A 14742-nucleotide genomic window follows, 5' to 3' on the forward strand; every position below is an offset into this window, starting at 1 on the left:
TTGGGCTTTTCTTGTTGGAAGCTTTTTGATTACTGAGTCAACCTTTTTACTTGTTATAAGTCTGTTTATATTTTAGATATCTTGTTAAGCCAGTTTTGGTAGTTTGTATGTTTCTAGAAATTTTTCCCTTTAATGTAGGTTATCAAATTTGCTGGCATGCAATTTTTTATTCTCTTTTAATCCTTTTCCTTTTTGTGAGCTTGGTAGTCATGTTCCCATGTTCATACTTAATTTTGTAATTTGAGTCTTTTCTCTTTTTATCTTGGTCTTTCTATTATGCCCCTAGCCCTGGGAATGCTTATGGTCTTCTAGGTCCCCAGGAATATGTGGGAGCTTTTCAAAGCTGTTATTTGCCAAGACATCTCACTCCTCAGCCTTTCTTCCCAAGCATTTGGTGTGTCCATGGTTTGCTTTGACTGTCATTCCTTTCCAGATCACAGAGGCTAACACACTTGTGTTTAAATATTTTTGCCAAATGCCCTCAAGTAACCTCTACTATATCTTTATAACCTCTACTTTATTTGGGGAGAGTTCTGAGTTACCTGAAACAAAGACACATTGTTTTTGTCTTTCAGGGAGCCACCAGCTGGGTTAAAAAATGACAACAATTCTTTGACAACAAGGTCTGCTCTACTCCTTCCAGGACTATGAGCCCAGGCTGCTCTTTTCAGGAATGTCACCGAGTCACAGAAGGAGAGATGGAGCCTAGGTTAGTTAAAATGCCGCAGAGCTCTCCTACTGAGATTCAGTCATCTTTGTGTGATTAAGTGCCCACAGGCTTTGCTGAGCCTAATTAACTACTCCACTACAGCTTATGCAGCACGTGGTAGCCAGCAGCCCCTCCTAGAAGCTCCCTGTTATGGTTTTGTAGCAGAATGCCTCTGGTAATATACCTCCTTGTGAACAGTTTTCTCTGGCACCCTGCAAGTTGGATTTCTAGCAAGTTCTGCTGGCACAACGTCACAGCAACTTTCCCATTCAGTGTGCCATCCTGTACCCTCTCCAACAAGGACTGGATCTCAGCCCAGTGGAGCTCTTCCTTTGGAGAATCCATTTCACCTCTAGTGGCAGTGGCTGCTCCTATATCTGCTATTTATATAATCTTTAGAGTTCTCTCTGCTTTCTAGGCAATCCCTTGATTTTCCAGTTCCTTGTTATAGTTGATAATTCTTTTTATTTAATATTTCCTGTTCAGGTTATATGGCTTCCCTCTCTTTATTGGACAGAGAATGATATATTGGGGAAATGTATACAAAAAATTATAAACAGTGAATTTGGTAAAGCTTCACAGTGAAACAAAAATAAATTTTCTTAATGTAATTGTGAGCTATACTAAAAGCTCTAAAATACTTTTTATATAGAAGAGATATGTTTTACATTAATCATTAACAATGACTTGAGACTAAAATTCCAAATGATTTCAGCAAATTCAGTGTTCCAGTTATTTATGCTTTGTACAAGCACAGAGTATAAAACAATACCCATTTTATCACTCTCAGATTCTGTGGGTCAAGAATTCAAGAACAGTGTAGTGGAGAGGTTTTCTTTCTACCCCATGTTTCTGAAACCTCAGCTCAGGGGCCTCAAATAGCTGGGGGTGATCAAATTCCCAGGGTTGGAATCACTCGACAGGCTTGGCTCCTGGACTGACACAGTTTCAAAGCTGGGCTCAGCTGAGGTTGCTGACTGGAACAGCTACCCATGGCCTTGTCATGTGGTTTAGACTTCTTTTTGCATGATCGCAGGATTTTTAGTGGGAGCATCATCTAGGGACCAAACATTACAAGAGGCACAGGTGGATGCTGGATGTGTTTTCCTGGCCAGGACTTCTGTCACAGTCTATTAGCTGTAAGTGATTCACTAAGGCCAGCTCAAGGTGGTGGGCAGTAATTAGATTCAACTTCTCAGTGGGGAATTTCCTGGTTACATTCCAAAAAAGTCTGAGGGATGGAGACTTTGCAGTCATCTTTGCATGTCATACCCAGTGAGAAGCTTGATAGGGAATAAAAGAGACAGAAAAATGCTTTACATTCTTATCTTGAGCTTAGTATTAGAAAGAAAAATACTGAATCACTACCATATAATTTGGAATAATACAAAAATAGAAAGTTGAAAGTGTCCCTAAAGTTATGAGTATAGTAGCCAGTCAAACAGATGTATTTGATAAAACTTCTAAGTCAAATAAATAGATATATAGGGAGATCCTCCCTGATAGCTCAGTTGGTATAGAATCTGCCTGCCATGTAGGAGACCATGGTTTGATTCCTGGGTCGGGAAGATCCGCTGGAGAAGGGATAGGCTACCCACTCCAGTATTCTTGGGCTTCCCTTGCGGCTCAGATGGTAAAGAATCCCCCTGCAATGCGGAAGGTCTGTGTTCGATCCCTGGGTTGGGAAGATCCCCTGGAGAAGGGAAAGGCTACCTTCTCCAGTATTCTGACCTGGAGAATTCCATGGATTGTAGAGTCCATGGGGTTGCCAGATTTGGACATGACTGAGTGATTTTCACTCATGAAATGGATCAATTCAGCAAAAGTCAGAAGTAAAAAAAAAAAAAAAGAGAAAACGTAATGAAAATAAATGATGACAAAGGCAACCACAAATATGGAATTATGATAAATGTGGCTAGGTTGAATCTCCCTACTTAAATGGTAAGTCTCTCAGAATAGGTTAAATAATAAAGATGCAGCTAATGCTGTTTTGAAAAGACAGGCCCAAATTAAAATATCAACTGGATATGAAAATAAATGCATGAGAAAAGATAAATAAGCAATTAAAAATAAAGTAGTGTGACAGTATTATATTTATATAAAGCAAAACAAATGAGTAAATGTAATAAACATGACAGAGGAATGTTTATTACATGCCTGAACTTCAGACACAGTTTATGAAGATTAAACAGAAGGCACACCTTTTTATATTCATGGTGCAGAGTGCAGAGAGCATAATTAACTGCTCTGATCTTTCTGTTGTGTCAGAAATTTTGCCCAGACTCTAGGTTGCATATTGGATGTTCATGTATTTTTAAAAGAGTTGAGAGACACATCACCACAGCAGTTGTTGGCAATGGTCTGCAATCTGGGCTGCTACACATAGACTCACATTGTGTAGAATTGCTTTCGATCTGAATCAGTGGCCACTGTCCAACAATAGTGAAGCAGGAATTCCTTTTGGAGGAAGTTCGTAGCCTTTGTTCTTGGGTAGGTTTCTAGGCGTAACTCTTAGGATGGCCTGTCTCAGATGGTGGGCTGACTGCCTGCAGGTCTGCTGTGCTGCCCAGCAGCTAGTTCCCTGGTGGGCTGAGCTCACGGTTTCTGACGTTGTTTCAAGCCCAGTGCTGTCTTCCAAGAGGCTGTTTTCCGAGGTGGACTCATATGCATACTTCCTGAGGTCTTTTTCCAGACTGTGGTCTAGGGATTTTCTTTGATACAAATGATTCAGCAGACTGTGTTATGCTTCTCTGAATCACTGCATCATGGATAAAGTCTTTATTAAGAATCTAGCAGAGGAAATGGCAACCCATTCTAGTATTCTTTCTGGGAAAATCTCATGGACAGAGGAGCCTGGTGGGCTATGGTCCATGGGGTCACAAAGAATTGGACACAACTGAGTGAGTACACACACACACTTGTACGGAGTTCTGTACTAAACACAGAGAGCATACAGAATGATCAAGGATCAGAGTTCTTGAATGTGAAAGTGTGCATTTTTGTTAGATGTTCAAAAAATAAAATTAGATTTAAATAATTGGTTATTTGGAGCTACTTTTCTAAGGCATTTCTGGGGCCATTGTCTTCCTTTCCTAGGAAGAAAATTTTGCTACACAATTCAACCATTTTTTCTCCATGTGTGTATCATATCTCAAAGCATTTTCTTTATTATCCCTTGATTGTCTGATTGTCACAGCATGCTGTGATTTCTAGCATTTTTTTCCTGGTAAGAGACAAAGGCAGATTACAACCGAGGTCTATTGAGAACTAAAACTTCTGATTATTATGACTTTTAAGTTAAAGAACTGAAGCATTGTAAGGTTTCATAAGTTGCTCAAAATCACGCAGAAATTCTGGAACACAGCAAGACTAAGAGGGAGAACAGTGTGAAGGTTATGCAATCAAACTTCCAATATCTTGAATCCCAGCTCTCACACTTGAAAACTACTGGCAGAGGCAAGTTTTATATCCCTACTCCCAGTGCCCCAGTTCCCTTAGCTGTAAATTGAGAATAATATTGTACCAGCCTCATAGGGTCATTGTATTAAATCAAATGATATATATGTATACATAAATGTAATATCTAACATGTATGTCTCAGTTTTCTGGCCTATAAGAAGTACTTAACACTTATTATCCATTAATTAAGAATAATTCTTATTATTGATGCTATTGAGGTTTTCTGGTACAAAACTTTTCTCTGTCCCTTCTTAATAAACATATACTTAAAATTTTTCTTGTTATGAAAATTACATAGGAAAAACACAAATATCTAACAGTTCAAGTAAATTTATATAAACATTTTTAAAGACTCCATTTTCTATGAACAGTAATGTTACAACAAACTTCTCATGAATAAATTTTTGCTTACATTTAAACTATTTCCTCTGGATATTTTTTTATAAAAATAGAGTTATGAATAAACAAATTTGAACATTCATGAACATTTGATAGATTTTGTCAAATTTGTTTTTGGTATATTTTTATCAGTCTACAGTTTACTCACTGTATAGGAGGATCAGTCTCACACAGACGTAGAGGACAGCATGTGGACATAGCGGGGGAAGGAGGCGAGGGAAGAATTGAGAGAGTAGCACTGAAACATATGTATTACCACGGGTAAAATAGATAGCTAGTGGGGAGTTGTTGTATAACATAGGGGGCTCAACCAGGTGCTCTGTGACAACTTACAAGGGTGGGATGGGGTGGGAGGAGGGAGGGAGGCTCAAGAGCAAAGGGACATATGTATACTTCTGGCTGATTCATGTTGTAAAGCAATTATCTTCCAATTAAAAATAAATTAAAAAGAGTATCAATCTCAGGGTGGCATCAGCTGTCAGGGACATTACATTTTTTCTATTCTTATTTTACATTAATAGGAAATTTTATCATAACTTTCCTATGTGTATTTTGATTAGTGAGACTGACAAGTGTTCATGATTTTACTGCCCATTTTGTTCCTAGTAAGAGATAAAGGCAGATTACAACCCAGGTGTATTGAGAGCTAAAATTTCTGTCCTTACCTAACACCTTAATAGCATTCTAAAACTGGAGTTGGACTTCCTTGGTAGTGCAACAACTAAGCCCCCATGCTACAACTTCTAGGCTCAAGCTCAAGGGCCCACACGCCACAGCTAATGAGCCCATGTGCCACAACTACTGAGGACCGTACACCTAGAGCTGGTGCTCCACAGCAACAGAAGCCATGGCAATGAGAAGCCTGTGCAGGGCAATGAAGAATAGCCTCCTCTCACAGCAACTAGAGAAAGCCTGTGTGAAGCAACAAAGACCTGGTGTGACAAAAATGAAATTAAAAAAATAAAATGAAGTAAACTGGAGTTAAATGGTCGACTCGTTTTCATGCAGCCCAAGCAGCCTCTGGATGCTCAGTCTGAGCTCATGCATCCTAAGTGCATAGATCACGGGGTTGAGTGCAGAGGGACGATGTTGTGTAGCACACTGAGGAGTACAGGGAAAATAGGAAGCTTTTTTATCTGCAAGGTGTATGTCAGATAGCACAATGACACCTGTGTAGAAGAAGAGGATGAGGATGATGTGGGCGCTACAGGTGCTCAGAGCTTTTGACATTACTTCTGGTGATATCAGTCTCAGCACAGAATCAAGGATTAAAGTACGGGAAGAAAAAACCAGAGCTATGTCACTCCCTGTCAGGGTCCATGCTAAGATCAGTCGGTAAAATTTTTTCACAATGATGTCATCACAAGCCGGGTTGGCAACCCCCAAGTTAGGCATAGGCAGTGGTCAGTTTCATTCCTGGAATATTAACGTCTCTGGACAGCCAGTATAGGCACTGAAATGGTCAACAGGCTCTTCCTGAACGCCATGAACCCTGTGGCTTTGACCAAAAACTTTTTAGTGACTATGGAGAGGTATTGAAGGGGGTGAGAGATGGTGCATATCTGTCCATTGCCATGCAGAGGAAGATAGTAGATTCCATGCAAATGAAGCAGAAATTATTTGATGGCACAGATCTGAGCAAAACACTTAGGGAGGTGAATGGCCTTGGCATCAAACCAGAAGATAGCCAAAATCTTAGGCATGATGCTGGTATCCAGGTTAATGTCCACAGCTGTCAATATGCAGAGAAAAAGTTACATGGACTCATGCAGTGAGAGCTCATGTTGGATGGTGATCGTGATGAGGAGATTGGTACCAAGGACTAAAAAGTAGAGCATAGCAAGGGGCAGGGAGAGCCAGTGCTGCCAATCACGAGTGCTTGGGGGCCCCATCAAGATGAACTGGGAAATCTGGAGGCTGAAACTGTTGGTAACACTGGTAGAAATATCTATGGGATAGGTGCCCTATTCTTGGCTGTTGTTCAGTCACTCAGTCGTATCTGACTCTTTGCAAACCCATGAACTGTGCAGTATGCCAGTTTCCCTGTCCTTCACCATCTCCTGGAGCTTGCTCAAACTCAGGTCCAATGAGTCAGTGATGCTATTCTTGGTGGCTCTCCATAAACTGAAATAAGAAAGAGGTTGCATTTGAAAGTTCAGCAGAGGGTCCTGATCAGTTCAGTTCAGTTCAGTCGCTCAGTCGTGTCTGACTCTTTGCGACCCCATGAATCGCAGCACGCCAGGCCTCCCTGTCCATCACCATCTCCCGGAATTCACTCAGACTCATGTCCATCGAGTCCGTGATGCCATCCAGCCATCTCATCCTCTGTCGTCCCCTTCTCCTCCTGCCCCCAATCCCTCCCAGCATCAGACTCTTTTCCAATGAGTCAACTCTTTGCATGAGGTGGCCAAAGTATTGGAGTTTCAGCTTCAGCATCATTCTCTCCAAAGAAATCCCAGGGCTGATCTCCTTCAGAATGGCCTGGTTGGATCTCCTTGCAGTCCAAGGGACTATCAAGAGTCTTCTCCAACACCACAGTTCAAAAGCATCAATTCTTTGGCGCTCAGCCTTCTTCACAGTCCAACTCTCACATCCATACATGACCGCAGGAAAAAACATAGCCTTGACTAGACGGACCTTAGTCAGCAAAGTAATGTCTCTACTTTTGAATATACTATCTAGGTTGGTCATAACTTTTCTTCCAAGGAGTAAGTGTCTTTTAATTTCATGGCTGCAGTCACCATCTGTAGTGATTTTGGAGCCCCAAAACACAAAGTCTGACACTGTTTCCACTGTTTCCCCATCTATTTCCCATGAAGTGATGGGACAAGATGCCATGATCTTCATTTTCTGAATGTTGAGCTTTAAGCCAACTTTTTCGCTTTCCTCTTTCACTTTCATCAAGAGGCTTTTTAGTTCCTCTTCACTTTCTGCCATCAGGGTGGTGTCATCTGCATATCTGAGGTTATTGATATTTCTCCCGGCAATCTTGATTCCAGCTTGTGTTTCTTCCAGTCCAGCGTTTCTCATGATGTACTCTGCATAGAAGTTAAATAAGCAGGGTGACAATATACAGCCTTGACGTACTCCTTTTCCTATTTGGAACCAGTCTGTTGTTCCATGTCCAGTTCTAACTGTTGCTTCTTGATCTGCATACAGATTTCTCAAGAGGCAGGTCAGGTGGTCTGGTATTCCCATCTCTTTCAGAATCGTCCACAGTTTATTGTGATCCACACAGTCAAAGGCTTTGGCATAGTCAATAAAGCAGAAATAGATGTTTTTCTGGAACTCTCTTGCTTTTTCCATGATCCAGTGGATGTTGGCAATTTGATCTCTGGTTCTTCTGCCTTTTCTAAAACCAGCTTGAACATCAGGGATTTCATGGTTCACGTATTGCTGAAGCCTGGCTTGGAGAATTTTGAGCATTACTTTACTAGCGTCTGAGATGAGTGCAATTGTGTGGTAGTTTGAGCATTCTTTGGCATTGCCTTTCTTTGGGATTGGAATGAAAACTGCCCTTTTCCAGTCCTGTGGCCACTGCTGAGTTTTCCAAATTTGCTGGCATATTGAGTGCAGCACTTTCACACCATCATCTTTTAGGATTTGAAACAGCTCAACTGGAATTTCATCACCTCCACTAGCTTTGTTCATAGTGATGCTTTCTAAGGCCCACTTGACTTCACATTCCAAGATATCTGGCTCTAGATTAGTGATCACATCATCGTGATTATCTTGGTCATGAAGATCTTTTTTGTACAGTTCTTCCGTGTATTCTTGCCACCTCTTCTTAATATCTTCTGCTTCTGTTAGGTCCAGACCATTTCTGTCCTTTATCGAGCCTATCTTTGCATGAAATGTTCCCTTGGTATGTCCTGTAGGTCTTCATAAAACCGTTCAACTTCAGCTTCTTCAGCGTTACTGGTTGGGGCATAGACTTGGATAACTGTGATATTGAATGGTTTGCCTTGGAGAGGAACAGAGATCATTCTGTCGTTTTTGAGATTGCATCCAAGTACTGCATTTTGGACTCTTTTGTTCACCATGATGGCTACTCCATTTCTTCTGAGGGATACCTGCCCGCAGTAGTAGATGTAATGGTCATCTGAGTTAAATTCACCCATTCGAGTCCTGATCAGGGACTGCCATCAATGACACAGTTTCTTTTATTCATGCATGACCTTCAACTTTTTTTTTGGCTCTGGGAAATATTCCACAGAAGAGCAATAAAGAAAGCCCAAGTTGATTCTAAACAGAAATATTTGAATACCTATTTGTCATCACTACTTGTATGTCTACATGGCCAAATATATCAACAATAACCAGTTATCTGTTATCTAACAGATAACAAATATTAATATTTGTTTTACCCCCATTTTTTGCTTTATATTTAAGAAATTTATATCTTATAAAATAATTTTGTATCTTGCCTTTGTCTCTTAGTAGTATGCTCTAAGACATAAAATAGGCAGTAAAAATTTATTGCATGGATGAATGAATGAACCATGAATTTAAGTATTAAAAGCCATGTGAAATCTCAATTTCTGTATTTCTATATTTGGCTCTTTCATATATTACTCAGCAGTATTTTACTTTTCAGATTATTTCCTTTGAGTAGAATTTAAGAAATGATACAAAGGTGATATGTACAAAGAGCATATCATGTGTGTGTGCTCAGTGACTCAGTTGTGTCTGACTCTTTGCAACCCCATGGGCTGCAGCCTCTGTCCATAGGTTTTTCCAGTCAAGAATGCTGGAGTGGGTTGCCATTTCCTCCTCCAGGAGATCTTCCCAACCCGGGGATGGAACCCTAGTCTTCTGTGGTTCCTGCATTGGCAGGCAGATTCTTTACTACTGAGTTACCTGGGAAAGGGCATAGACATCTTAAAATTTTACTTTTAATAGTATTTTTATATTCTTAGTGTTACACATTCAGATAGTAAAAAAAAAAATCAAATAACATTAAAAAGTAAAACAATGGAAAGTAAGACTCCTGTGTTTGGGCCTCCCAAATCCCTTCTCTTTCACCAGAGGCAGCCAGTAATACCAGTTCTTGGGGAATCTTTCTAGAGATAGTTTTTGCACCTTTAGTTTTTATATATATTTTCCCATAAAAGAGAAGAACAAATGTTAGCATACTAATCATCCTCTTCTTTTTGTTTCATGTTCTTTTTTTTTTTTAAAGTGTCTCAGAGACCACTCCATATCATGTTATAGATATGCCCCATTGCTAAGTTGCATGATTTTGTACCACGTAAATGTCCGATATCTTAATAAGAACTTTTGAAAGACATTCAATTTTTTCCCAGTATTTCCTATGGTAAAACATGATCCAATAAAATTACTGTTCATATATATTTAAGCATATATGTAAGTTTATCCATAATTTCCACATTACTGGGTGAAATGGACCAAAAAAAATAATTGCTAAACTGTCTTTCAAAGAGGTTTTTTTACCCCTTTATGACAATATCGGCTTTTTATTTTTGACAGACACTGAAATGTTGCTTCATAGATATACAATAGTACTTTACACATCCAGAATTTGCTTATGAGTGTCTATATCACCACATCCATGCCATAATTAAAATTTTCAATTAAAAAATCTTTATTATTAGAATAAGTAAAAATAGATATTATAATTTTGGTTTACCTTTTTCATCACTGTTTTGTGAACTTTGCCTGTTTTTTAACTTTAACATTTTAAAAGATCTTTTCCCCCCATTTACTTACTTTAGGTAATTTTCTATTTTGGCTTTATGTACAGCCCATCCTTTATGTATATGGCTTTATGTACAACCCATCTGCATCATGATGCAGGGTACATCATGAGAAACGCTGGGCTGGATGAAACATAAGCTGGAATCAAGATTGCCAGGAGAAATATCAATAACCTCAGATATGCAGATGACACCACCCTTATGGCAGAAAGCAAAGAAGAACTAAAGAGCCTCTTGATGAAAGTGAAAGAAGAGAGTGAAAAAGTTGGCTTAAAACTCAACATTCAGAAAACTAAAATCATGGCATCTGGTCCCATCACTTCACGGCAAATAGATGGGGAAACAGTAGAAACAGTGACAGACTTTATTTTTGGGGGTTACAAAATTACTGCAGATGGTAACTGCAGCCATGAAATTAAAAGATGCTTGCTCCTTAGGAGAAAAGTTATGACCAACCTAGACAGCATATTAAAAAGCAGAGACATTACTTTGTCGACAAAGGTCCATCTAGTCAAAGCTATGGTTTTTCCAGTAGTCATGTATGAATGTAAGATTTAGGCCATAAAGAAAGCTGAGTTTCCAAAATGTCCTTTTGGACCATAAAGCAAATCAGTCCTGAATATTCATTGGAAGGACTGAGGTTGAAGCTGAAGCTCTAATACTTTGGCCACCTGATGCGAAGAGCTGACTCATTAGAAAAGACCCTGACACAAGGAAAGATTGAAGGAGGGAGGAGAAGGGGACAACAGAGGATGAGTTAGTCAGATGGCATTACTGACTCAACGGACATGAGTTTGAGCAAGCTCTGGGAGATGGTGAAAGACAGGGAAGCTTGGAATGTTGCAGTCCATGGGGTCACAAAGAGTCAGACATGACAGTGACTGAACAACAGATAGCTAACTCATTGTTGCAGCACTGTTCAGTAAATAAACATTCCCATTTATTGCAATGTGTTTTTTTGGGTCAAATAATAAATTCAAACATATATTCAAGGATCATTGCATGACCAGTCAGTTTTCTGTTTTTAATGCCAATACTAATTGAATTAGTATATTTACCAAATGATAAATGGCAACCCACTCCAGTACTCTTGCCTGGAAAATCCCATGGACGGAGGAGCTTGGTACAGGCTACTCTCCGTGGGGTCGCAAAGAGTCAGGCATGACTGAACGACTTCACTTTCACTTTAGAGTAGGGTTTTACTAATAATTTTGGATAATTTTTTCAATTAAAAAAAGACTGATTGTATTAAATTGAAACATACAGAGTAATATGGAAGAACTGATTATCTTTATCTCAATGATTCTTTCCATTCAGAAATTTAATGGAAATTTCTATCATAAATGTCATAAATAGTTTTAGAATTTTTTACCTTATATTTCTCTTTTATCTGTTTATCTTTCCAAATTAGCTATTATTATCTTAAAAACCTTTGGATCATTATTGCTTTCTAAAACATTTCACAAAACATAACTATTTTACACTACTGCTTTTCAAAGCTAATTATTTAGGAGATTCTCCTCGGTATTTATCATTTTTTTTTTTTTTGGCAGGAAGATGCATTGCTAAAATTTCACTGGGATAACTTTAACTAATATAAGCTCTTATTTATATTTGGCATCTTTTAAAAATCTTTATAATTTTCTAAACAATATAAAGAAACACTGATGGTGAACATCCTTGTCTAGGTCTGAACTTTAAATAGTATGTTCCTGGAGCTCTCCTCAGTGTGGTGCTGGTGAATCCATTCAGTTCAGTTCAGTCACTCAGTCACGTCCAACCCTTTGTGACCCCATGGACTGCAGCACGCCAGGCTTCCCTGTCCATCACCAACAAGCAAGTTCGAGCTTGCTCAAACTCATGACCATTGAGTCAGTGATGCCATCCATCATCTCATCCTATGTCATCCCTTCCTCCTCCCATCTTCAATCTTTCCCAGCATCAGGGTCTTCTCCAATGAGTCAGTTCTTTGCATCAGGTGGCCAAAGTATTGGAGTTTCAGCTTCAGCATCAGTCCTTCCAATGAATATTCAGGACTGATTTCCTTCAGGATTGACTGGTTGGATCTCCTTGCAGTCCAAGGGACTCTCAAGAGTCTTCTCCAACACCACAGTTCAAAAGCATCAGTTCTTTGGCACTCAGCTTTCTTTATGGTCCAAATCTTACATTCATACATGATTACTGGAAAAACCTTAGCTTTGACTAAATGGACCTTTGTTGGCAAAGTAATGTCTCTGCTTTTTAATATGCTGTCTAGGTTGGTCATAACTTTTCTCCCAGGGAGCAAGTGTCTTTTAATTTCATGGCTGCAGTCACCATCTGCAGTGATTTTGCAGCCCAAGAAAATAAAATTTGTCCCTGTTTCCATTGTTTCCCCATCTATTTCACTTGAATTGATGAGAGCAGGTGCCATGATTTTAGTTTTCTGAATGGTGAGTTTTAAGCCAACTTTTTCACCCTCCTCTTTCACTTTCATCAAGAGGCTCTTTAGTTCTTCACTTTCTGACATAAGAGTGGTATCATCTGCATATCTGAGGTTATTGATATTTGAATGCTTTTCAGATAAACAGTCTTAACTGGTTTGGTGATTTTATGTCTATTTCTAATTCTTGATTTGGTTTTTTAAAATCAGAAATGAGTGAATTAAGTCACTATCTCTGTTCAGGCTCTTGGATCTGTAATTTAAACAGAATGTTGTCCTGCATTCACCATCCTTTCAGCATTTACTACATGGCTCCTCTGTGTCAGGCTCCAAGAGGCAGCGGTTCTGGGACTCTTTCCTCCGGTAGGGGTTTCTGTTCTTTCTAATATGTACACTTTTCTCACTTGTTTTTGACAGAAAAGAGGGCCAGAATTGCAGTGATCACAGTAAGGAAACAAAGTGAGAACACTGACAGGGAAGGAAGAAAGAGGCTGGGCAACCAGAACACACAGGGCACACAGGGCAGGAAATGAGCCTCCTCCTCTCACCTCGGTCTCCCGGTCACTCCCTGCTAGGAGGTCTTGGAGAGATTCTCTGCATATGGAACCGCCTTCTGTTGCTGTTTTTCAGTTGCTCATCATGTTCGACCCTTTGTGACCCCATGGACTGCAGCACTCCAGGCTTCCCTGTCCTTTACTATCTCTCGGAGATTGCTCAAACTCATGTCCATTGAGTCAGTGATGCCATCCAACCATCCCAGTGAGTCAGCTCTTCGAATCAGGTGGCCAAAGTACTGGAACTTCAGCTTCAGCATCAGTTCTTCTGATGAATATTCAGGGTTGATTTCCTTTAGGATTGACTGGTTTGATCTCCTTGCTGTTCAAGGAACTCTCAAGAGTCTTCTCCAGCACCTCAGTTCGAAAGAAGCAGTTCTTCGCAGTTCAGCCTTCTTTATGGTTTCTATTCTCTTGGCTACACTCTTACTTTTGCTGTAAAGAGTACATCCTTTCCTCTCCCCTGGCATCTGGGTTGTTGCATAGATTGGAACTTGGAGGTGCCCTGGACCCTTTATGTTACTCCCTTGGTCCTCCAAGAAGCTCTCTCTAATCTTTTTTCCTGTGTGCATCAAAACTTGATGTTTTCTCACTGCAGCCTGGAAAGGCCTTCAACAGTCTTAGGAGCATATCAAATTCATCTCAGGGAAGAGAAGTACTCAGGCCTCAGTCCCTTGGGAAGCACTATTAGTACTCATCTCTGCTGATGAAGGTTTAGAGAGTGTTTTTCCATCTGTGTGACTCCATCAAGGCCTGCCCCTCCCACAAGACACAATTTTCTTCACCCTCCATAGGGACCATTTTCCAGCAGATGTATTCTCTCTGTTTTATGTTTTACTATGTCTTTTCTCATGGGTTATCTGTCCCATATAAGAGCATATTTATACTTCCTCTTCTAAATACATTCTACCTGATTCCCCCACCCCCAGACCCACTTTACACCTTGCTCTGTACCCAGAGAGGGTAAAGTCTGTTGTCTCTGGATGTTGTTAGGTTTGGCTAATAGGAAGCACTGGCAGTTGATCAGAGGCAGCAAGAAGGATAAGTTGGGGGACCCCTTACAAGTCCACTCACTGTTCTGTAGTGCCTGGGGCCTCTCCTAAGGCCACTGCTCCCATGAGGTGATTCCCTTGATGACTCTTCCAATAGTGAGCTCTCCATTGCTGTCCAGCCTAGGGAGGGTAATGTCTTTGATGTTACCAGCCCTGGTGTATTTTGCCACCCCTGCTTTATTATTATTATTATTTTTAACTCTTCCCATGTATTTTGACTGTTCTCTTCATTATACTCTCTTCAATCTTTCCTTTTGCATGTATCATCTGTTTCCTGTTAGGACTTTGACTAATATACCTCCTGATCTCAACTTTCTCCCACCCGGCACTCTTGTCCTAAATCTGCTCCCTCTCTTTTCTTTCTTCCACAAATTCCTAAAGCACTTCTCTCAATGTGTAGCTCCCAGTTCCTTACCTCTCATTTTCTTTT

The 14742-nt window shown here is 40.0% G+C and overlaps 1 pseudogene; it reads right to left on the minus strand.

The window, feature by feature from the left end:
* Positions 1–5548: 5548 nt before the first annotated feature.
* Positions 5549–8688, minus strand: LOC138092134 (olfactory receptor 56B4-like; annotated as a pseudogene).
* Positions 8689–14742: the final 6054 nt, after the last annotated feature.

Source organism: Capricornis sumatraensis, chromosome 16 (genome assembly GCF_032405125.1).
Source record: "Capricornis sumatraensis isolate serow.1 chromosome 16, serow.2, whole genome shotgun sequence".
Classification (NCBI taxonomy): domain Eukaryota; kingdom Metazoa; phylum Chordata; class Mammalia; order Artiodactyla; family Bovidae; genus Capricornis; species Capricornis sumatraensis.